This window comes from Ornithorhynchus anatinus, chromosome 4, assembly GCF_004115215.2.
Source record: "Ornithorhynchus anatinus isolate Pmale09 chromosome 4, mOrnAna1.pri.v4, whole genome shotgun sequence".
Taxonomy (NCBI): Eukaryota; Metazoa; Chordata; class Mammalia; order Monotremata; family Ornithorhynchidae; genus Ornithorhynchus; species Ornithorhynchus anatinus.
This window is the reverse complement of record NC_041731.1, coordinates 117048568-117072351: the sequence shown is the minus strand read 5'-3', so window position 1 is coordinate 117072351 and position 23784 is coordinate 117048568. Positions and strand designations below refer to the sequence as shown.

General features: G+C 43.5%; 1 long non-coding RNA gene across 1 annotated transcript in view; it reads left to right on the top strand.

The window, feature by feature from the left end:
- Positions 1-19639, top strand: part of LOC114811100 — a 39077-nt gene extending 19438 nt beyond the window's left edge. The window contains exons 2-3 of the long non-coding RNA XR_003758799.2: positions 3161-3269; positions 19458-19639. This is a non-coding gene — a long non-coding RNA (uncharacterized LOC114811100). The remainder of the gene's footprint in view (positions 1-3160; positions 3270-19457) is intronic.
- The last annotated feature ends 4145 nt before the right edge of the window (positions 19640-23784 follow it).

Below are 23784 nucleotides of genomic sequence, written 5' to 3'. Positions count from 1 at the left end.
TTAACATTGGTGATGGTGGTGATGATGATGATAAAGATATGTACATACTTGTAATGGGCGATGAGAATACACAAAGGGTTTGATGTGAAAAGGCTGATGATTGATTTGGGAAATCAGAATAAAGAAATGAGCGAATAATCAGGGAAGACTTCCTGGGGGATCTGTGATTTCAGAAGGCTTTGAAAATGGGACTAGTTGTTTGTTAAATATGAAGGGAGAAGGAGTTCCAGACAAGGGGGAGGGCGAAAGCTATCCATCAGTGGCTGGAGAGATGAGAATGAAACATAGTGATTAGGTTGACTTATTGCTAGTATTTCACCTTTTAATGTGATTTCCCCGGTAAATGAGAGGGACCAGAGGATTGATGATTATACCCCGAAGCCAGAGGAGATGGTTATCACCTACTTTTGTTCAATTTTATATGTATTTTATCAGGAAAAAGCCGAGGCGTGCAATAACCTTTATTAATGTTCAACGGGAACAGCAGTGCTTCCTATCTGAAGCTTTATTGCCTCAATATTGATAGTTGTTATGCAGAAAGACCTATATTAACACATTTTCCGGCCATCCAACTGAGCCCATGGGAGTGACTCTTCGGGGAGAGGCAATTGGTGTTTTAGATTATTTATTTCAACTGGCAGCTTTAGACTTTCTGTCTGTGCCCTGCCTCTTGGCTTACTGGGCTGCTTTTGCTCAAAATGAGTCACCCTATTCTGCTTTGTGCCAGGTAGAACTTCTATTACTACTACTAATAATAATAATGTTGGTATTTGTTAAGCGCTTACTATGTGCCGAGCACTGTTCTAAGCGCTGGGGTAGACACTGGGGAATCAGGTTGTCCCACGTGGGGCTCACAGTCTTAATCCCCATTTTATAGATGAGGGAACTGAGGCACCGAGAAGTGAAGTGACTTGCCCAAAGTCACACAGCTGACAAATGGCCGAGCAGGGATTTGAACCCATGACCTCTGACTCCAAAGCCCGTGCTCTTTCCACTGAGCCACGCTATTACTATTACTTCAAAATAGTCAGCCAGATGGTCAACTTCATTTATTGACCACTTACTGTGTACCCAACACTTCCTGGGAACTATGGGGAGTTATAGGGCAAGTAAGAGACATGGCGTTTTTCCTCTAATGACTTTAAGATTCTCCTTAAATGATAGGCATATATGTATTTATGTGTGCATGTCTGTATACACATTTGAATGCTATATATTTATGGATATGAAATCTGCCCTTTATGTTCAGAGAAGTGAGAGTGTGATTGTTTCCATGTGTCAGTATCTTTCAGAGATAATCTCTTTCACACTTTTATGAGGAAATTAGTCCAGCAAAAATATAACAGGGCAACTTTTCTCCCTTTCTACCCTTGCAATTTAGGGTTAGCACTGCATCCTGAAGTAGAATTGTTTAACTCCCAAGGGTTTTGTTGATGGCACTTCTATCTCTCCCTAAGCAGCGTGACCTAGTGGATAGAATCCAAGTCTTGGAGTCAGAAGGAACTGGGTTCTAATCCCTGCTCTGCCATTTGTCTGCTGTGTGATCTTGGACAAGTCATTTCACTTCTCTGATCCACAGTTACCTCATCTGTAAAGTGGGGATTAAGGTTGTGAACTCCTGTGTGGGACAGGATTTGTTCAACTCAATTTTCTTGTATCCACCCCTGCATTTAGTGTAGTGCCTGGAACATTGTAAGCATTTAACAAATGCCATATTTATTATTATTCTTTAGGTTTGGGAAGAGAAGAGGGGAAAGGCATGTCTTATAGTAAGCACATGCTCTTAAATTGGTTTTGTAGTTGTGGTGATGAGTTGCACTGAGCCATCCATATTTTCTCACTAAGAATTCCTCAACTAGCAGGATATGTTGCAAGATACTGGCAACAGTGGTGGGGTGATCTGCCTTCGTGGAACAGAATATTTCATTAGGATAACTATAAATATATGTATGTAATATAAATAATAATAATATTAATACTACTACTAGTGGTACTCATTAAGTTCTTACTTTGTGCCAAGCACTGTTCTAAGCACTGAGGAACATACAAGTTAATCAGGTTGGACACAATCCCTGTTCCACATGAGGCTCACAGTTTAAATTGGAAGGAGTAGAATTGAACTCCATTTTACAGATAAGTAACCGAGGCACGGAGAAGTTCAGTGACTTGCCAAGGTCACACAACAGATGTGGGGCAGAGCAGCCCAAGTCCTCTGACTCCCAGGCCTGTGCTTTTTCCACTAGGCCACGCTGCTTCTCATATACACGTTCATGTTGACTCCAAAATCTGTTAACCAATCTTCCAAAAAACATAATGTCCTTGATGTGGTTTTATTGCTTTTCATATTTCAGTGCATCACTTGCCAGCGTGCTGCCAAAGTAGCAGAGATTTGGTTCATTTCTGTATTCCTAAGGAGGATTATTACCTAAAGTTAGCTGATGTGGGGCTTCTTTAGACCGGTTAGAATATGCCTTTCATCATCTTCAGGATGCTGACTATAATAGCACACTATCCATAGTCCTTTGCTTCCCTGTCGATGTGGCTGCTTTCAGGCTGTAGCCATACGCTTACAACAGTTCTCAGACGTCCAGTCTAATGGGATGGCCAAACATCCACCTACCGTTGCTCACCAAATAGGGCAGCATGGACATTCTGAAAGGTCCAGCCATGGGGGCTGAGGTATGGCCTAGCTCCCCTGCAGGGAGAGCAGCCTTGGGCAGCCCTTTCATGCCAAATTGCCAGCCATGGGTCAATGCTAGCAAACACAGTGACTGATCACCCTAATTCTCCACTGCCTTTCCCCTCCTCCATCTCTCCCTCTATATTCTCCCTCTCCAAGAGCTACCATCTCAATCTGAACTTTGGACCTGGTGAAAAGAGCACAGGGCTGGAACTCAGGAGATCCGAGTCTTAGTCCTGTCTGTGTGATATAATCTAAATCACATAACCTCTCTGGGCCTCAGTTTCCACATCTAAAAAATGGAAATATCTGTTCTCCTTCCCTCCAATATTGAGAGCCTCATTTGGGACAGTAACTGTCTCCAAACTAATGATCTTGTAACTACTACAGGGTTTGGCATGGTGCTTGACACAATAGTAAGTACTTAATAAGTGCCATTGTTATTATCAAAGTAAATGCAATTATTGTTATTATTGCCAGATGCGATGCACCGTACTATGTGCTTGGGAAATACGACAGAAGAACAAGACATGTTCACTAAAGCTTACATTCTGATGATGTCAAGAAGATGGGATTTTTCCCTCAGAAGGTGAGCGTTCTCCTAGCCTTGGACCAGCAAAAAGCCCTGCACTGTTTTTCTGCAGCTGGGTTGATGGCATTTTTTATTCCACTTCTACACCTCAGGCAAGTTTCACTGAGCAAAATGATGCTGACCATAAAAAATAAGTCATCAGATCATAAAATTATGGGACAGATTATCACCACGCCCCCATTTATCACTAGGGCTGAAATGTAGACACTCATAATCATACTGAATCTCTTGGGACATAAACGTTCATTTCCCCTAGTAAGGAAATAAAAAAGAGTCTCCCTACCTGGTCCTCTTCTCAGGAGATCACCATGGCAACCCTGAGTGAACATCATTACCCAGTTGAGAGGCCCCGATCAATAAAAAGTCAATCATTCAATAATATTTATGGAGCACCTACTGTGTGCAGAGTAATGTACTAACCACTTGGAAGAGCACTACAGAGAAGTAACATGATCTAATGGAAAGAACAGAGAGCTGAGAGTCAGGAGATGTGGGTTTTAGTCTTGGTTCTACCACTTACATGCTGGGTGATCTTTAGAAAGTCACTTAACTTCTCTGGGTCTCAGTTCCTTTATCCATAAAATGGGGATTCAATTCCTGTTCTCCCTACCCACCAGACTGTGACCCCAGTGTGGGACTGGGCCTGGGTCTGACCCGTTAACAAATACCATGATAATAATTAGTAGACATGATTGCTGCCCTCAAGGAGCTTAGGATCCAGTCCAACATTTATTAAGATCCAGTCCAACATTTATTAAGCAAAAAGTGGTCAAAAATGTGGACATGGTTAACAACTAGAATTAGGAAGATTTAGGTGGGCAGTGTGATAAATACCCTCTGGGAAAACACTAAATACAACACTCTAAGAGGAATTGGATGGTGATGAATCAAAACCTTGCGACTGGACGTTTTAGAAGCAGAAGCTGAAATTGAATTTTTGGAAGATGGAATGAATGTGTTTGGGGAGGATTGTTGCCAAACCTTCACAAATAATAATCTGTCTTCACTACAGTTGTGGCATGAAACTGTTTTATACACACTGGATAGTGTATCCTGTTGGCCAAAATTCCATGCATTACTAATATTGAATAGAGCACTGACCTGGGAGTTAGAAAGTCCTGGTTTCTAATCCAGGTTCTGCCAATTATCTGCTGTGTGAACTTCTCTGTGACTCAGTTACCTCCTCTATAAAGTAGGGATTGAGACTGTGAGCCCCATGTGGGACAGGGACTGTGTCTAACCCAATTTGCTTAGTACAGTGCCTGGCACATAATCAGCACTTAACAAATACTGTAATTATTATTATTATTATTAATAATAATATTCATTAAGAATTCCCCAAATGGAAGGGGACATTGCTTTTGGGATTAAAAATTTATTCTCCCTCCCCCTTAGACTGTGAGCCCCATAATAATAACAACAATAATGATGGTTGTTAAACACTATGTGCCAGGCATTGTATTAAGCGCTGGGGTAGATATAAGCTAATCAGGTTACAAAAAGTCGCACAACGGACATGAGGTGAAGCTGGGATTACAACCGAGATCCTCTGACTCCCAGGCCCAAAGCTCTTTCCACTAGGCAATACTGCTTCTCAATTGTGATTCACTGTGACATTCCCTATCAAATGACTAAAGAAATCCTTGTTAGGGACAAATGAGGTTCAGAAGTCTCTTTTAAAGTGGGAAAGGGGGAGAGGAGGAATTCACGGCTGTGTGTTTGTAAATATCTGTATCTATCTATGCATATATAGAGAGATAGATATGATGATGATGGTATTTGTTAAGCGCTTACTATGTGCCAAGCTCTGTTCTAAGCCCTAGGGTAGCTACAAGATAATCAGATTGTTCCACATGGGGCTCACAGGCTAAATCCCCATTTTACAGATGAGGGAACTGAGCCCGGGGAAGTGAAATGACTTACCCAAGGTCACACAGCTGACAGGTGGCGGAACCGGGATTAGAACCCACGGCCCCTGACTCCCAAGCCCGGGCTCTTTCCGCTAAGCCATGCTGCTTCTTGTCTATCTATGTATCTATATTTATAAGTATATATGTATATATATATATATATATATGTATGTATCTCAATAAAAGACTTTGAGCTTCTCAGAAGACAAGTGATATATAAATCTACAAATATGTGTAGATATTTAGCATGGCTTTTCAGATTTGAAGGTGCTGCTACATTTCCATTACTTCTCAGCTTGTAAGTGTGACTCATTGGGTACCAGATGTTAAGCTCCCTGCTTTTATTGCTTGCATTTTATTGGCTATAAATATGTAATGTATGTATTGGGTATAAATATATAATGTATAGGACGTTGTTGCTACCTTTTTCCAAAAGCTTGGCTGGAAAGACAAATGAGTGAGGGATAGTTAGGTTCTTTTCTTTATTAGCTGTCACCAAGATTTACAGAATCTATTTTCATTTGTTACTTTGAATTGCAACTCTCATAGTGAGAAGCAGCACGGTTTAGGTGAAAGAGCCTGGGCTTGGGAGTCAGGGGCCGTGGGTTCTTATCCCGGTTCCGCCACTTGTCAGCTTTGTGACTTTGGACAAGTCACTTAACTTCTCTGTGCCTCAGTTATCTCATCTGTAAAATGGAAATTAAGACTGTGAGCCCCACATGGGACAACCTGATTACCTTGTATCTACCCCAGTGCTTAGAATAATAATGTTGGTATTTGTTAAGCGCTTACTATGTGCCGAGCACTGTTCTAAGCGCTGGGGTAGACATAGGGGAATCAGGTTGTCCCACGTGGGGCTCACAGTCTTAATCCCCATTTTACAGATGAGGGAACTGAGGCACAGAGAAGTTAAGTGACTTGCCCACAGTCACACAGCCGACAAGTGGCAGAGCTGGGATTCGACAGTTGAGAGATTAATAATCTAATCTAATCTAATCTAATCTAATCTAATCTAATCTAATCTAAAAGATTAGAACAGTGCTTGGCATATAGTAAGTGCTTAACAAATACCATTTTTATTATTATTATTATAGTGTTGCAGTTAAAGCTGTGTATTCCTTGCAGAAATCCCACCAGTAGAACTTTCCAGGCTGGGCCAGTACAACTGGATTCAGTAAACACTGGGGAATACTATATTACTATTTTGGTATCTGTTAAGCACTTACTACTGTTGAACACTGTTCTAAACCCAGGGATAGGTACAGGTTAATGAGGCCAGAACAGTTCCCATGTTTACATGTGGCTCACAGTCTAAGGAGGAAGGAGAACAGGTATTGAATTCCCATTTTACAATCAATAAATCAATGTTATTAATTGAGTGTTTACCTTATGCAGAGCGCTGTCTTAAGAACTTGAGAGAGTATAATACAAACAGAGGTGTTAGACATGCTCCCTGCCCACAAGGAATTTACAGCCTGGAGGGTGAGAGACACATTAATATGAATACGTAAATTATGGATAAATGCTGTGGGGCCGTGGGTGAGGTGAATACCAAGTGCCTCAAGATATAGAACCAACCGCATAGATGACAAGGAAACTAGAAGAGCCAGAATTCGGGCCCAGGTCCTCTGACTTCCAAGCCCTTGCTCTTTCCAATAGGCTACACTGCTCAGTAAGAGGTAGCATGGATTATTGGAAAGAGCATAAATATGGGAGTCAGGAGACTCCAGTTCTAATCCCAGCTCCAAACTTGTCTTGCATGCTGCTTTAGTGGTTTATTGTCACCTTGCTTCTCATGTGTCTGTCTCCTGTCCTCTCTTCCCCCTTTTATTTTGAGACTGTGAGTTCCTTTTGGGTGAGGGATGTTGCCTAACTCTCCCCCTTCCCCTACCACCCCCCCCAACTTCTGGTTACTCTCCCAGTGCTTACTGCAGTCCTCTGCAAACAATAAATGCTTAGTAAATACTATTACTATTACACAGCCAACCAGTGGCATATCTGGAAGTAGAATTCAGACCTCCTGATTTCTAGTCATGGGTTCTTTTTTCCATTTAAGTCAACCTCTCTGAACCTCATTTTCTTCATCTCCCAAATGGGTGGGAGATACCTACATATCCTCTTAGATAATGAACTACAGGGGTTAATGACTGTCTAATTTGACTATTTTATATCTAAACTGCTTAATGCCTAGTAGGCTCCTAATAAATATCTCAGTTATTGTTATATTCAGGAGAAAAATAGCAGGGTCTTGGGAAATAACTGTGCATTCCTTAAATGACATGCAAATCACATGCAAATTAACACAAAGATATCACATTTTTCAATCATAATACTGAGAGTGTGCCTTTAGGAAGGAGATTGTTCTTGTGGGAGGCAGGTAGTTTAAACTGCAGGTAGAATAGAGCATGTGACAGATTTGCTTGTAAATACTTAAACCACACATATAAAATATTTATCACTTCACAGGATAGTCCATGTTTACTCTGATTGCCAATGAAAACATACCCATAGAGCTCTAGAATGGACACCAACTGAATGATTATTTGAGGGGAAACTCAGAATTAGATTTTCAACAAACTTGGAAACTGAGCCAGTGTGAGGACGAGGATACTGTTTTCACTCTTCCAAATCCTTTAATGGTTATCCATGCCTCTCCAATTTAAGTAGGAACTCCTGACTTTAAGAACCTTCATCAGCTCTCTTTCTCTCTCTTACTTACCCACTCTTTTCTCCCATTACAGTCCAGCTTGTGCTTTGATACTCACCCCAGCCCCACAGCAGTTATGTCCTTATACTCTTCGATTTTGCCTAAACATAGTTTATTTTAATGTCTGTTTCCCCCTGTAGACTGTAAGCTCCTTGAGGGCAGGGATTGAGTCTAGCAACTCTGTTGTATTGTACATTCCCAAGCACTCAGTAGAGTGCTCTGCACAGAGTAAAGTTTAGTAAATACCACTAATTGACTGAACTGCACAGTTCCTTCCTCCCACTGCACCCAGTGGGCAGTCAATAAATATCCTTACTACTACGAAGCTCACCTGACAGAACCTGATTCTCGATTCTCCCACCTCTGAGTCTTTGTTCATGCACTTCTTCCTGCCTGGAACTCCCTCCTGCTTTTAACCAACCTGACTAGAGCTCTCACCATCTTGGAAGCTCTGCTGAAATGCCAACTCCTCTACGATATTACTCGACTAATTTTTCTTGTCAGGTTATATGCTGACAATACTGCTTCAGTACTAATTCAATAACTACCCCCACCACTTTTGTACATATTGATTTACAAATTCTGCTATTTAATGACTTTCCTATCCTCATATTCATCTTTCAATTTTCTTTTTTCTCCTTTCTGTAAATTATTTTGTGTTTATCTCTCCCCATTAGATGATAAACTCCTTGAGGGCTGGGATCATGTCTTCTTCCTTTGTACTCTCCCAAGTGTTTAACAACTGTGGAATTTCTTAAACACTTACTATATGCAAAGCATTATGCTAAGCACTGGGGTAGATACAAGATCATCAGGTCCCACATAGGGCTCACAATCTAAGTAGGAGGGAAATCAGTTATTGAATCCTTGTTTTGCATGTAAGGGAACTGAGACTCAGAGACTAATAATAATAATGGTGGTATTTATTAGGCCCTTACTATGTGCCAAGTACTGTTCTTGGTAATTAGGTAATTAGGTTGTCCCACGTGGGGCTCTCAGTCTTAATCCCCATTTTACATATGAGGTAACTGAGGCATAGAGAAGTTGAGTGACTTGCCCAAGGTCACACAGCAGAGACGTGGTGGAGCCAGGATTAAAACCCGGGTTCTCTGACTCCCAGGCCTGTGCTTTTATGGTATTGATAAAGCACATACTCTGTGCTGAACACTGTACTAAGCACTTGAGAGAGTACAACAGAGTTAATAGTTACAATTCTTGCCCTCCAGGAGCATACAATCCACGATGTGCAGAGCACTATACTCAACATTTGGGAGTGCTGAGCATATGCTAAGTGCTCAATAAACACTGATTGAAAATACTGACAAAAAGGAATCTGGCATTGCTATCTTTCTTTAATTTAGGCAAACTGAAACACCAATTTTACCTCCCATTAATTATTTTAGGACTCTCTCTGGAACCTCTCCAGTTTTTTTTCCATCTTTTTTAAGATTCAGTGACTGAAACTGGGCCCAGTGCTCTAATAAGGTTCTAACAAACTTGGAACATAATGCCCAAACTCTTTCAAGTGATGTCCCTGTTAATACTTCCCAGTATCTGGGGGCTTCTTCAATTAACAGCATTGCTCTGTTGGCTCATAGTCAGTTTGGGACCAACTATTAGTCACAGGCCAGTTTTTTTCAGAGTTTTCTTCCAGTTGTGGCCGGAAGAAGGAAGTCCTTCCATTTGTGAAGAGGATTAAAGAAGGTTGCACTGTCTTTCCTCCCTGTTAACAGTCATCTCAGTTCAGTATTGGTAATTACATTGATATTTATTAAGTACCTATAAAGTACATTGCACTTTTTTTATTAATAGTACTTAAGTGCTTACTATATATGCCAGGCACTGTACTAAGCACTGGGGTAGTTGCACACAGTCTATGTTCCCCGTGGATCTCACAATCAAAGGCTCCATTTTTCAGATGAGACTCAGAGAAATGAAGTAACTTGCCCAAGGTCACACAGCAGACAAGTAGTGAAGCCGGGATTGGAACCCAGCACCTCTGACTCCAGGCCCATGATCTTTTCACCAGGCCACACTGCTTCTCTGTTCACAAAGACGTGCTTGCTAAAGAACAGCAGTAGCATGAAATTTTCCTTCACCTCCCCCTATTCATTCAATAGTATTTATTGAGCGCTTACTATGTGCAGAGCACTGTATTAAGTGCTTGGAATGTACAAATCGGCAACAGATAGAGACAGTCCCTTCCCATTGATGGGCTTACAGTCTAATCGGGGGAGACAGACAGACAAAAACAGTAGCAATAAATAGAATCAAGGGGATGTACATCTCATTAACAAAATAAATAGGGTAATAAAAATATATGCAAATGAGCGGACGAGCACAGTGCTGAGGGGAGGGGAAGGGGGGAGAAGAGGGTTTAGCTGAGGGGAGGTGAAGGGGGGTGGTAGAGTGGCAGCAGAGGGAAAGGGGAAGCTCAGTCTGGGAAGGCCTCTCGGAGGAGGTGAGCTCTCAATAGGGCTTTGAAGAAGGGAAGAGAATTAGTTTGGTGGAGGTGAGGAGGGAGGGCATTCCAGGACAGTGGGAGGATGTGGCCCAGGGGTCGACGGCGGGATAGGCGAGAATGGGGGGTGGTGAGGAGGTGGGCTGCAGAGGAGCAGAGCCAATAAACCCCAGCTGAGCCCCTTTTCCCTCTGCTCCCCCTCCCCACCCTACCCTCTGCTATATATATATATTTATTTACATATATATTATTACCCTATTTATTTTGTTAATGAGGTGTACATCCCCTTGATTCTATTTATTGTGATGATGTTGTCTTGTTTTTGTTTTGTTCTGTTTTGCTCTCTGTCTGTCTCCCCCGATTAGACTGTGACCCTGTCATTGGGCAGGGATTGTCTCTACCTGTTGCCGAATTGTATATTCCAAGGGCTCAGTACAGTGCTCTGCACATAGGAAGCGCTCAATAAATACTATTGAATAAATGAATGAATGAATATGGTAGGACTTCCCCTGAGGCTTTGCTCTGCCACACCATAGCAGAAAGAAGCAGCTGCAGCAGCATGAGGCCTGCTCAACTTTTAAAACATTAGGAAGGCTACCACTGTGTCTGCAGTTATGATGATCGTGACTGTTGGCCTCTGAGAGCTGCAAGGAGCCTGAAACTCTGAAAATCATGATATATGTTTATCTACCTGTTTTTTTAATTTTAGCTTTTATAGCAAAAAAACCTCTAGCCAAAGCCATATTATTCTTTTTGAATTTATAAATCTATCAAACATTTATTGAGCTCTTACTGTGCACAGAGCACTGTGCTAAGTGCTTAGGAAAGTTCAATATAGCAGGATTGGTAGACACATTCCCTGCCCACAACAAGTTTAATAATAAATAACAATAATAATTGTGATATTTGTGATTACTCTGTGCCAGGACCCATTCTAAGCTCTGGGGTGGAAAAAAATAAATCGAGATGGGCACAAGTTACATTCTAGAGGGGGAGACAAATATTAATATAAATAAATAAATTATGGTTATGTACATAAGTGCTTTGGGGTTGAGGAGTGAATAAAGGCTGCAGGTCTGAGTGCTAGGCCAATGTGGAAGGGAGTGAGAAACGGGGAAATGCAGGCTTAGTTGGCGAAGAGCTCTTGGAGGAGATGAGATTTTAATTAAATTTTGAAGGCGAGGAGAGTGGTGATCTATCAGATGTAAAGGGGTGGGGAATTCTAGGCCAGATAGAGGCCGTGGGCGAGGGGTCAGTAGAGAGAGAGATGAGAACTAGGTACAGTGAGTAGGTTGGTGTAAGAGGAATGAAGTTAGTGTATTGGGTTGAGGTAGAAAATCAGTGAGGTAGGACAGGACGGGGCACAGAGGTTGAGTGCTTTAAAGCTGATGGTAAGGAGTTTCTTTTTAATGTGGAAATATATGCACAATGACTGGAGGTCTTTGAAGAGTGGGGAAACATGGGCGGGATGTATTTTTTGTAGAAAAATAATCTGAGCAGCAGAGTTAAGTATGAACTGGACAGGGGAAAGACAGGAGACAGAGAGGCCAGCAAGGAGCCCATTGTTGGGTAGGGATTGTGTCTATCTGTTGCTGAATTGTGCTTTCCAAGTGCTTAGTCCAGTCTCTGCACACAGTAAGCCTTCAATTAATGTGATTGAATGAATGAATAAGAGGAGGCAGATGCAGTAATCAGAGTGGGTTAGGATAAGTGGTTGCATCAGCATGGTAGCAGCCTGGATGGAGAGGAAAGAGTGGATTTTAGCAATGTTGTGAAAGTTGAAACAACAGGCTTTGGTGACAAGTTTACCATGTGGGTTGAATGAGAGAGATAAGTCAAGGACAATGTTGAACTTGATCTCTCAGCTGCCTTTGACACTGTAGACCATCCCCTTCTCCTCCACACCTTATCTCGCCTTGCCTTCACTGACTCCATCCTCTTCTGGTTCACCTCTTATCTTTTTGGCCGTTCATTCTCGGTCTCCTTTGCAGGCTCCTCCTTCCCCTCTCATCCACTAACTGTAGGGGTTCCTCAAGGGTCAGTTCTTGGTCCTCTTCCGTTCGCTCTCATTGGTGAACTCATTCGCTCTCATGGCTTCAACTATCATCTCTATGCAGACACACAGATCTACATCTCTGCCTCTGTCCTCTCCCCCTCCCTTCAGGCTCGTATCTCCTCCTGCCTCCAGGACGTCTCTACCTGGATGTCTGCCCACCACCTAAAACTCAACATGTCCAAAACTGAGCTCCTTGTCTTCCTTCCCAAGCTCTGTCCTCTCCCTGACTTCCCTATCACCGTGGATGTTACAACCATCCTTCCCGACTCTCAAGCCCACAACCTTGGTGTCATCCTTGACTCGGCTCTCTCATTCACCCCACACATCCAATCTGTCACCAACACCTGCTGGTCTCACCTTTATAACATCGCTAAAATCCGCCCTTTCCTCTCCACCCAAATGGCTATCCTACTGGAACAGGCTCTCATAATATCCCGGCTGGATTATTGTGTCAGCCTTCTCTCTGATCTCCCTTCCTCCTGTCTCTCCCCACTCCAGTCTATTATTCATTCCTCTGCCCGGCTCATCTTCCTGCCGAAACACTTTGGGCATGTCACTTCCCTTCTTAAAAACCTCCAGTGGTTGCCTATCAACCTCCTCACAAAACAAAAACTTCTCACTCTAGGCTTCGAGGCTTTCCATCACCTTGCCCCCTCCTACCTCTCCTCCCTTCTCTCTTTCTTCTGCCCACCCCACACGCTCTGCTCCTCTGCTGCACACCACCTCACCGTCCCCTGTTCTCGCCTATCCCACTGTCGACCCCTGGCCCACGTCCTCCCGCTGTCATGGAATGCCCTCCCTCCTCATCTCCACCAAACTAACTCTCTTCCCCTCTTCAAAGCCCTACTGAGAGCTCACCTCCTCCAAGAGGTTTTCCCAGACTGAGCTTCCCCTTTTCCCTCTGCTCTCCCTCTGCCCCCCTTCACCTCCCCTCAGCTAAGCCCCCTTTTCCCCCCCTTTCCCTCTGTTCCTCCTCCCCTTCTCCTCCTCTCAGCAATGTGCTCATTTGTATATATATATATATATATATGTTTTATTACCCTATTTATTTTGTTAATGAGATGTACATCCCCTTGATTCTATATATTGCTGTTGTTTTTGTCTGTCTGTCTCCCCTGATTAGACTGTAAGCCCATCAATGGGCAGGGATTGTCCCTATCTGTTGCCGAATTGTACATTCCAAGTGCTTAGTACAGTGCTCTGCCTGCACATAGTAAGTGTTCAATAAATACTATTGAATGAATGAATGAATGGTGCTGTCTACAGTGATGTGGAAGTCACAACAAGGGTAGGGTTTGGCTGGGAAGATGAGGAGTTCTATTTTGGACATGTTAAGTTTGAGGTGTCAGAGGGATAACCAAGCAGAGATGTCCTGCAAGCAGGAGGAAATGAGACTGCAGACAAGGAGAGAAATCAAGCCTGGAGATGTAGATTTGGGAATCATCAGCAGAGAGTTGGTAGTTGAAGCCATGGGAACAAATGAGTTCTCCAAGGGAGTAGGTGTAGATGGAGTAATAGAAGGGGCCCAAGAACTGCGTCTTGAGGGATTCCACAATTAGAGGGTGGAAGACAGGGGAGGAACACACCAAAGAGATTGAGAATGAGAATGAGTGGCCTGAAAGATAGGAGAACCAGCAGAGAACAATGTCACTGAAGCCAAGGTTGGATAATGTTTCCAACAGTGTTATCATTGTCCTTATCTTCAGTATTATTTTTGTGACTTTATTGTTTCATCTTTCCTTATGTGTCTTCCATCAGCCTTTTTTCCCCAGTTATTCTTTGACTGTGGGCTAAGGACCATATCTAATTCTCCAAATTGTATTTTCACCCAACATTTAGTACAGTTTCTTGCTTACAGTAGGTGCTTAATAAGTACTATTGCTGCCATCATCATTGTGGCCTAAGGGATTTACTAGCTGACTTCCTACTATTGATACTTTTAAAGAATCTCTTATTATTAGGTTCGACATTCATTGCAAGGTGCTCTTGAACTCCTTTTAACGTTACTCCTCTTTAGGGATTTAATTTACCCATTTATAATGCCAGTTACTCCCCAGTGCCTTCCTTACTGTATTCACATTGAACCTAGTGCCATTTTACAGAGCGTCACCTTGGTTCAGGCAAGAAGTTGAAGAGGAAAGAGTGGATTTTAGCAGTGCTGTGAAAGTTGAAATGACAGGATTTGGTGACAAGTTGACCATGTGGGTAGAATGAGAGAGATGAGTCAAGGATAACATTGAGGTTAAGGGCTTGAGAGACAGGGGGGACAGTGGTGCTGTCTACAGTGATGGGGAAGTCACGGCAAGGGTAGGATTTAGGTGGGAAGATAAGGAGTCCTCACTGAAATACTAGGTTCATTTTTCCACTGGTCAACATTAAAAGACCTTAATCTGTTTTTTGCTTCATGCTGGTATTTAAAAGAAACCATTAGACTCTGATGGTTGAACAAAGTCTTAGCCTGAGAAGACTGATTATTTTAATTTATTTAAATGGTGATCAATATCGTAAAGCAGGATATGGGTGAAAACAGAATTAAGTGCTGTATAAATTTTAAGGATGAGGGATTAGTTGAAAGGGTTCATCTTTGGCTACTTGAATGATAGGAATTGAGGCTCTATAAAAATCAGTAATTAAAAAGACTTAAAATGTATTCTGTATTACCCAGAATATCTTTGGCCTATCAGAAGGGGTATCGATGCTATCCATTGTAATGATTTTGATAAGCTGAATAGTCTAATGGAAAAATTACAGGAGGGGAAATTGGAAGATACAGATTCTAGTTCCAATTTTGCTACTGGCCTGCTGTGTGACCATGAATGAGTCCCTTCCTATAAAACTGGAATAAGATGCTTACTCTCCTCACCTTGTAGCTTGTGAGCCATGAGAGATACAGAGAGTGTGTCTGATCTGATTATCTTGTATCTATCCCAGAGCTTAGCACAGTATTTGGTATGCAAGAAAGGGCTTCATTGGTATTGTTATTATCATTACCTGTTCAAGTGTTAGGGATGGTTTCAATTCCAGGTGATTGGATCAGGATAAGAATAGTTAGTTGGTCAGGGAATGGATCTGTTACACTGTTATGTTGTACTCTCCCAAATGCTTAATACACCTAGTAAGCACTCAGTAAATATGATTGATTGATTGATTAGGGAAAAAAGATTGTTTATTCAAAAATAGCTTGCCTTTTAAGAAAGAAATCTTCAGTATTAACAATACTAAAACTAATAATAATTCGTTGAGTGCCTACTGCATGCAGAGCACAGTACTAGGAACTTGGAAGAGTTCAACAAAGTAGGCACAATCCCTGTCCTCAAGGAGCTTACGGTCTAGTGGATTGTCATTTCATTAAGGAGCAACATGTTCCCTTCCCACAAAGAGCTTATGCTCTACTAAAAACCTTGCACTCACCTCTGAGAATTTTGGTCCTAACTATGTTTCAGCCTGCTTCATGAGAAGCAATGTGGTCTATTGGTTAGATTCCGGCCCTGGGAGTCAGAAGGTCATGGGTTCTAATCTCAGCTCCACCATTTGTATGCTGAGTGACCTTCGGCAAGTCACTTCACCTCTCTGGGGCTCCGTTACCTCATCTGTAAAATAAGGATTCAGACTGAGCCCTTCATGGGATGGGGACCCAATTTGTTTGTATCCACTCCAGGGCTTAGAACAGTGCCAAACACATAGTAATTGTTTAACAAATAACATAATAATTATTATTTTTATGATCCCCAAACTCTTTGGCTCACAGCTATATTTTGTAGCATGGGAGTGATGAACCTCAGGTCCGCAACAGTTAAATTTTTCTACCTTTCCTTCAGGATAATTATGAAGCTCAACATCACCATCATCAATCATCATCAATCAATATTAGAGTGCTCACAGAGTACATGCAGCTAATTTTCATATTAAAAGAAGAGCAGATCCTTTGATCATCTCTACATTAAATTTGATAAAATATTAACCTGCATAATATGGAAGCACTTCTCTGCATGTTATTCTTATATCACTAATTTATCTGGATGTCAGTGAAAACACATCAATAATGAAAAATGAAATATTTGCTTTTAGGAAAGTTATTCTAGCAGGCAAATATCGTAGATGGGATATATCATCGTAAAAAGAAAGAACGTTAATGGTGTAATCAAAATTTGGAGATTTTTAGTGTGGGACAGTAAACCAAATATCATTTTTGTTCACTTGAAGGACAAATGAAATTCAAAGAGTTGGGAGAGGAAGATCAAAGTACCAATGCCATCCGTCTCTCTAATTACAAAGAGGAAAGGGGCTATACGGAAATAATTTCCAGAGAGTTATCACCATTTTATTATCCATTAGAAAATCTATGGAACTCTAAAGAAATTACTTAAAATGAGAAAAACCCGGATGAAGTAACTCTTGGGAGAAAATAAGACAAATTATGATGATTGCTCTGTTCTCCCATTTTCTGCTCTCCAACTGAACATTCTCCACTGCTTTGCTGTAAAGCCTCATTTCAGTAAAAGGGGTTTAATGTCTTAAGAATTCATTCATTCATTCATTCATTCATATTTATTGAGCGGTTTCTGTGTGCAAAGTACTATATTAAGAGCTTGGAAAGTACAATTCAACGATAAAGAAAGAAAATCCCTGTCCACACTGGGGTTACAGTCGAGAAGGGGAGAGACAGACATCAAAGCAAGTATAGATTTACAGTTATATACATATATACATATGTCCTGTGGGGCAGGAGTGGGGGAGAGCAAAGGGAGAGAGTCGAAGCAACGTGGAGGGGAGGGGGAGCTGAGGAAAAGGGGGCTTAGTCTGGGAAGCCCTCTTGGAGGAGGTGAGCCTTCAGTAGGGCCTTGAAAGGGGGGAAATGTGTTTGGCAGATTTGAGGAAAGAGGACTATCCAGGCCAGAGGTAGGACACGGACCAAGGGTTGACGGCAGGACAAGCGAGAACGAAGCACAGTGAGAAGGTTAGTGGCAGAGGAGCAGAGTGTGAGGGCTGGGATGTAGAAGAAGATAAAGGAGGTGAGGTAGGAGGGGACAAGGTGATGGAGAACTTGGAAGCCAATAGTGAGGAGTTTTTGCTTGATATGGGGGTTGACAGGCAACCACTGGAGATTTTTGAGGATGGGGGTGACATGCCCAGAATGTTTCTGTAGAAGGACACTCCCCACTTTAGGTGGGGAGGAGGACATCCAGGTAGGGATGTCCTGAAGGCAGAGATGTGAGCCTGGAGGGAGGGAGAGAGAACAGGGGAGGAGATATAGATTTGGGTGTCATCTGCATAGCGATGATAGTTGAAGCCATGGGAACAAATGAGTTCATCAAGGGAGTGAGTGTAGTTGGAGAATAGAAGGGGACCAAGAACTGACCCTTCTATGGGCATGGATGACCCTTGAGGAACTCCTACAGTTAGGGGTGGGACGAGGAGGGGGAGGCTGCAAAGGAGACTGGAAATGAATGGACAGAGAGATAAGAGGAGAACCAGGAGAGGATGGAGCCAGTGAAGCCAAAGTTGTACAATGTGTTGAGGATAAGGGGATAGTCCACAATGTCAAAGGCAGATGAGAGGTCGAGGAGGATTAGGATGGAGTAGAAGCTGTTTGATTTGGCATGAAGGGGATCATTGGCGACCTTTGAGAGGGCGATTTCAGTGGAGTGGAGGGGTGGAAGCCAGATTGGAGGAGGTCCAGGAGAGAGTCGGAGGAGAGGAATTTGGGGCAGCGAGGTAGATGACTTGCTGCCCCAAGAGTTTGGAAAGGAAGAGGAGGGAGATGGGGTGATAACTGGAGGGGGTAGTGGGGTCAGGGGAGGGTTTTTTTAGATAGGATGGGCATGTCTGTAGGTAGAGGGGAAGAAGCCATTGGAGAGTGAGTGGCTGAAGATGGAAGTTAAGGAGGGGAGGAGGGAAAGGGCAAGAGTTTTTATAAGGTGGGCAGGAATGGGGTCTGATGTGCATGTGGAGGGGGTGGGCACTTGAGAGAAGAGAGGAAATCTCTGAAGATATTGCTGAGAAGGATGGGAAAGTAGAAGAGGGGGCTGAGAGGAGGGGGGGTGAGGGGAGTGATTTTGGGTAGATCAGTCCTGATGGTGTTAATTTTCCCAAAGAATTAGATGGCCAGATGGTTGGGGGTGAGATATGAGGGAGGAGGAGGGACAGGGGACCTGAAGAGGGAGTTAAATGTCTGGAACAGTTGACTAGGGTGATGGGCATGGATGTCAATAAGGGAAGAGAAATAGTTTTTCCAGGCAGAGGAGAGGGCAAAGTTGAGGAAAGAAAGGACAAACCTAAAGTGGACAAGGTTGGCCTGGTGTTTACATTTCCACCAGCAGCATTCAGCGGCTCAAGCATAAGAGTGAAGGAAGCAGACAGTGCAGGTGACCCAGGGCTGTGGGTTAGGCGTGCGAGAGCGATGAAGGGATATAAAAGTGAGTGCGTTGAGTTGAGTAGGGTGGGTGGAGTTGAGAGCATCTATTTGGTCATCACCCCAGCGCTTAGCGCAGTGCCTGGCACATAGTAAGAACTTAACAAATGCCGTCATTATTATTATTATAAAAACAAATGCCATGGATCTCTAGATTTCCCACTAGACTGTGAGCTCATTATGGGCAGAGTCTTCCAACTCTGTTCTGTACATATTGTGCTCTCAGTAAATATGATGGATTGATTCATTAATTAATCTCTCTGACCCCTCGAGGAGGGCGAGTTGCCCCAGAGCCAGGGGAGAGGGGCAGCAAGTGGTAAACACTCTTGTCTAGACCCAAGTAATCTCTGTGTGTGTGTGTGTGTGTGTGTGTGTGTGTGTGTGTGAGAGAGAGAGAGAGAGAGAGAGAGAGAGAGAGAGAGAAACAGGGACTGTTCTCACGGGCTCCCAAAAGTCTCAACCCAGCATGGCCCCAAAACTTCCCCAGTCAGGGCCAGTTCTCCTGTCAGGAATAAACCTGTTCTGGGATCACCTGGGAATCCCCACACCTGCTGCCATCTCCACAGAACCCTCCTCCCACCCCCACCACTCTCATTCTGCTCAACTTTTGCTCTGTCTTCCCTTGCTTCCCATCTCCAGGACATCCATGGCTCCTCCCTGCAACAGTCCTCCCAGAATTTCCTACAAGCCCAAAGGATGGATGGATGGACCTAAATCCATTGCTCTGACCTCCTCTAATTGTCCATCACCCCTCCAGTTTTCAGCCTCTCTTACTGGACTCCCGTCTTCTTTGAGTTTCTCTAGGAATTGTTTCGAGATTGATGGCCATATGTGAAGGTGCTGGTTTACAGGCACCTCTTTTCTCTGGCCCTTTCCCATAAGAATCTAATGAAAACAATAATAACAGTGATTGTCACATTTGTTAAGTACTTACCTTATGATCGATACTGTTTTAAGCACTGGGGTGGATTCAAGCAAATAGTGTTGGACTCAGTTTCTGTCCCACATGGGGTTCACAGTCTTAACTCCTGTTTTCCAGATGAGGTAACTGAGGCACAGAGAAGTGAAGTGACTTACCCAAGGTCACACAGCAGACAAGTTGCGGAGTAGGAATTAGAATCTCGATGAGTCTGATTCTCCTCTTTGATCAGGGGAAGAACAGGATGAAGCAGACTCATGGGAGGGTTTTGGCAGGCTCACCCACTTGGAGAAGGTGTTTCCAACTTGCAACCAGACCAAATTGTGCAGTGCAATTCCTAGGTCACACTAGTGAATTTACACTCAGGCCACTCTTCTGACTCTGCCATGCCACCACTCTCCATCCTTCCATTATAATGCTATCCTTCTTTCCCTTCTCTTGCTCCCTGCTCTCCCATCATCCCAGAGCCAGGAGCCATTCAGAACCAGAAACTAAGGAAAAGGGCAAAGCAATATACCAGAATTCTTGGTCCACTTTTATTCTCCATCAACACTCACTCCCTTGGTGAATGCATTCGCTCCCACGGCTTCAACTATCATCTCTATGTGGATGACACTCAAATCTATATCCCCTCCCCTGTTTCTCTCTCCCTCCCTCCAGAACATCTTTACTTGGATATCCTCCTGTCACCTAAAACTCAACATGTCCAAGATAGAGCTCCATATCTTCCTTCCCAAACCCTGTCCTTGTCCTGACTTTCCTGTCACTGTGGATGGCACAACCATCCTCCCCATCAGACGAGACTGCAATCTTGGTGTAATCCTTGATTCTGCTCTTTCATTCATCCCACATATCCAATGTGTCACCAAATCCTGTTGGTCTCACCTTCACAATATCGCCAAGATGTGCCCTTTCCTCTCCATTCAAACCGCTACCACATTAGTTCAGTCACTGATCCTACTGCGACTGGATTACTGCATCAGTCTCCGTTCTGACCTCCCAATCTCCTGTCACTCCCCACTTCAGTCCATACTTCACTCTGCTGCCCAAATTATCCTTCTACAGAAACACTCTGGGCATGTCATTCCCCTCTTCAAAAATCTCCAGTGGTTGCCTATCAATCCCATATCAAGCAAAAACTCCTCACTCTTGGCTTCAAAGCTCTCCATCACCTTGCCCCCTCCTACCTCACCTCCTTTCTCTCCTTCTACATTCCAGCCCACACACTCTGCTCCTCTGATGCTAACCTTCTCACTGTGCCGCGTTCTCGCCTGTGCTGCCTTCGACCCCTGGCCCACATCCTACCTCTGGCCTGGATGCCCTCCCTCCTCAAATCCACCAAACAATCACTCTTCCCCCCACTTCAAAGCCCTACTGAAGGCTCACCTCTTCCAAGAGGCCTTCCCAGGCCAAGTCCCCCTTTACCTCAGCTCCCCCTCCCCTCTGCTTGGCCCCAACTCCCTCCCTTTTTCTACCTACTCCCACAGCACTTGTGTATATATATACTTATCTATAATTCTATTTTTTTATGTTACTTGTTAACTATGTGCCAGGGACTGTACAGAGCCCCAGGTAGATATGAGATCATCAGGTTGGACACAGTCCCTGAACCACAAAGGGCTCACAGCCTTTAATCCCCTTTTTACAGATGAGGTAACTGAGGCACAGAGAAGTGTAGTGACTTGCCCAAGGTCACACAGCAGACAAGTGGCAGAGCCAGGATTAGAACCTGTATCCTTTGGCTCCCAGGCCTGTGTTCTTTCCACTAGGCCATGATACTTCAACATTTCAAACATGAAGGGAAACTCTTTAAAGTGGAGACAAGCTGAGACGACCAGAAACCACACATTAGTCAAGACAATCGGACTTTTCCTGGTTCCTTGTCACCACTGATAATGCTAAAGATATGGCCATCTTTACCCACTAAATAAGATGGCCATTGAGGGCACTCAAAAAAAAAAACAACCAGGCCCTGAGACTCCAGTGATTTTAAATCAGTCGATCAATCAATCAATCAATCAATGGTCTCTCGGCTGTAAACTCATCTCTAGATTGTAAGCCCGCTGTGGGCCAGGAACATGTCTACCAACTCTGTTGTGCTGTACCCTCCCAAGAGCTTCCCATACAGGAAGCACTCAATAAATACCACTGATTGACTGATAAAGTGCTTACTGTGTGCAGAGCACTGAACTAAGTGCTCGGGAAAGATCAATACAACAGAGTCGTTAGAAATGATCCCTGCCCACAAGGAGCTTATAGTCTACAGGGAGCAGCAGACATTAAAATAGATTAGGGATAGAGAAAAAAGAGTGTAAGAATATTTACATAAGTTCTATGGGACTGGGGTATCAAAGTCCCTAAGGGATTCCCAGTCAACTGTGTAGTAGACACAGACGGGAGGCTGAATAGGGGAAATGAGGGCTCAGTCAGGGAAGTCATCTTGGAGAGATGTGATTTTCACACACATTTTGCTGGCATGCAGCTTTATGTGACTTTGAAAAGATGCCATTTTATGGCATCCAATTTTCCCCATATTTGTGCACCCTTAGAGCATTTCTGTGGGGCCCTCTAATCCCCTATTGGTGCAGGACCATAGTCTTTTCCTCCCAAGCCCCTCTGAACATGCTGCCTCTTCCAGACTGTGGCACTAGGTAGCAGGAGCTGAAGAAGAGGCAGCTGTAAGGATAAACACTGGACACAAAGATTCTCAATACTGTTTAGGTGACTGAATATCTGAAAACCAGATGGTCTGGCTGGCCACCCTAAAGTCCCTACCTTATCTCTCCCCTTTTCCCTTTGCCTCTCACCTTTCTTTCTCTGTCTCTCTGTCTCTCTCTCCCTAACTCTCAGTCTCCTTCTCTCTCTCCCGCCATCAGTCTCTGTCTCCCCTGTTTTTCCCCTACTCTATTTCATTTTCCCCCCTCTCTCACCTTCCTCTGACTTTCTTCTTCTCTTTCACTTCCTTTCCAGACTGGCTGTGAAATGATTACCAGAAACTCCTAGCATGGATGCTGAACAGCAGGGTAGAGAGGAGAGCTCATCTATGAATGTCTGCCTTCCTTAGTGGCTCGAAGTAATTATTTGGTTCCCTGAACTTTGAACAAGCAAGGAGCTTCTCAGAGCCAAACACAACCCAGACTGACCCAAATTGGTCACTGACAGTGGTTTACCAGGAATTTCTCAGTTACCCAGTGGACCAGTCTGCCCCTGCTCCCATTCTCTTTTTCCCCACTCTCCCTTTCTCTTGATTTTTCTTAATCTCCCACCCTCTCTCTCCTTTCCCCTTCCATTTCCCACTTCCTTCCCTCTATGTTCCTTCTTCCATCCTCTGTCCCTCTTGCTTCACCCTCTTTATCTGCCTCTCCTAACCCCACTCCTTCTTGGCCCTGCCCTCTCCAGAAGAGGGGTCCAGATTTCGGGCCATCTTGTCTGAGTGGCATGGGGAGACTTAGGAGTACTTGAAGAAGAATGGAGAGTTAGTGGGAACAAGGAAAGACAGAGGGAAAATGTTGGAATCTTTTTCACTTTTGCTTGAGCATCACAACCAAGTCAAATGAAAGACACAACTTAGAAAAATTCCATTAGGGAAAGATAATTTGGCACAACTTAGATTTACATAAGTGAGGTCATTTCATATCTCTTATCTTGACAATACAGTAACTCTACTTACTTAAGTCACAGTTGCATAATCAATTTCCAGCATGTAGCCCGTCAAACGGCAGGGACTGTATCTGTTGCCGACTTGTTCATTCCAAGCGCTTAGTACGGTGCTCTGCACATAGTAAGCGCTCAATAAATACTATTGAATGAATGAATGAATCATTCATACAGTCGATCTAATTCTCACCACCCTCACTCCCCTACACAAACACGTACACTAACACACAGAGTTTTGCTTCCTTAATTTCCCACTTATAGCATATGAGAAGCAGTATGGCATAATGGATAGAGCTCGGGCCTAGGAGTCAGAAGGTCATGGGTTCTAATTCCAGCTCTGTCACTTGTCTGCTGTGTGACCTTGGGCAAGTCACTTCACTTCTCTGGGGC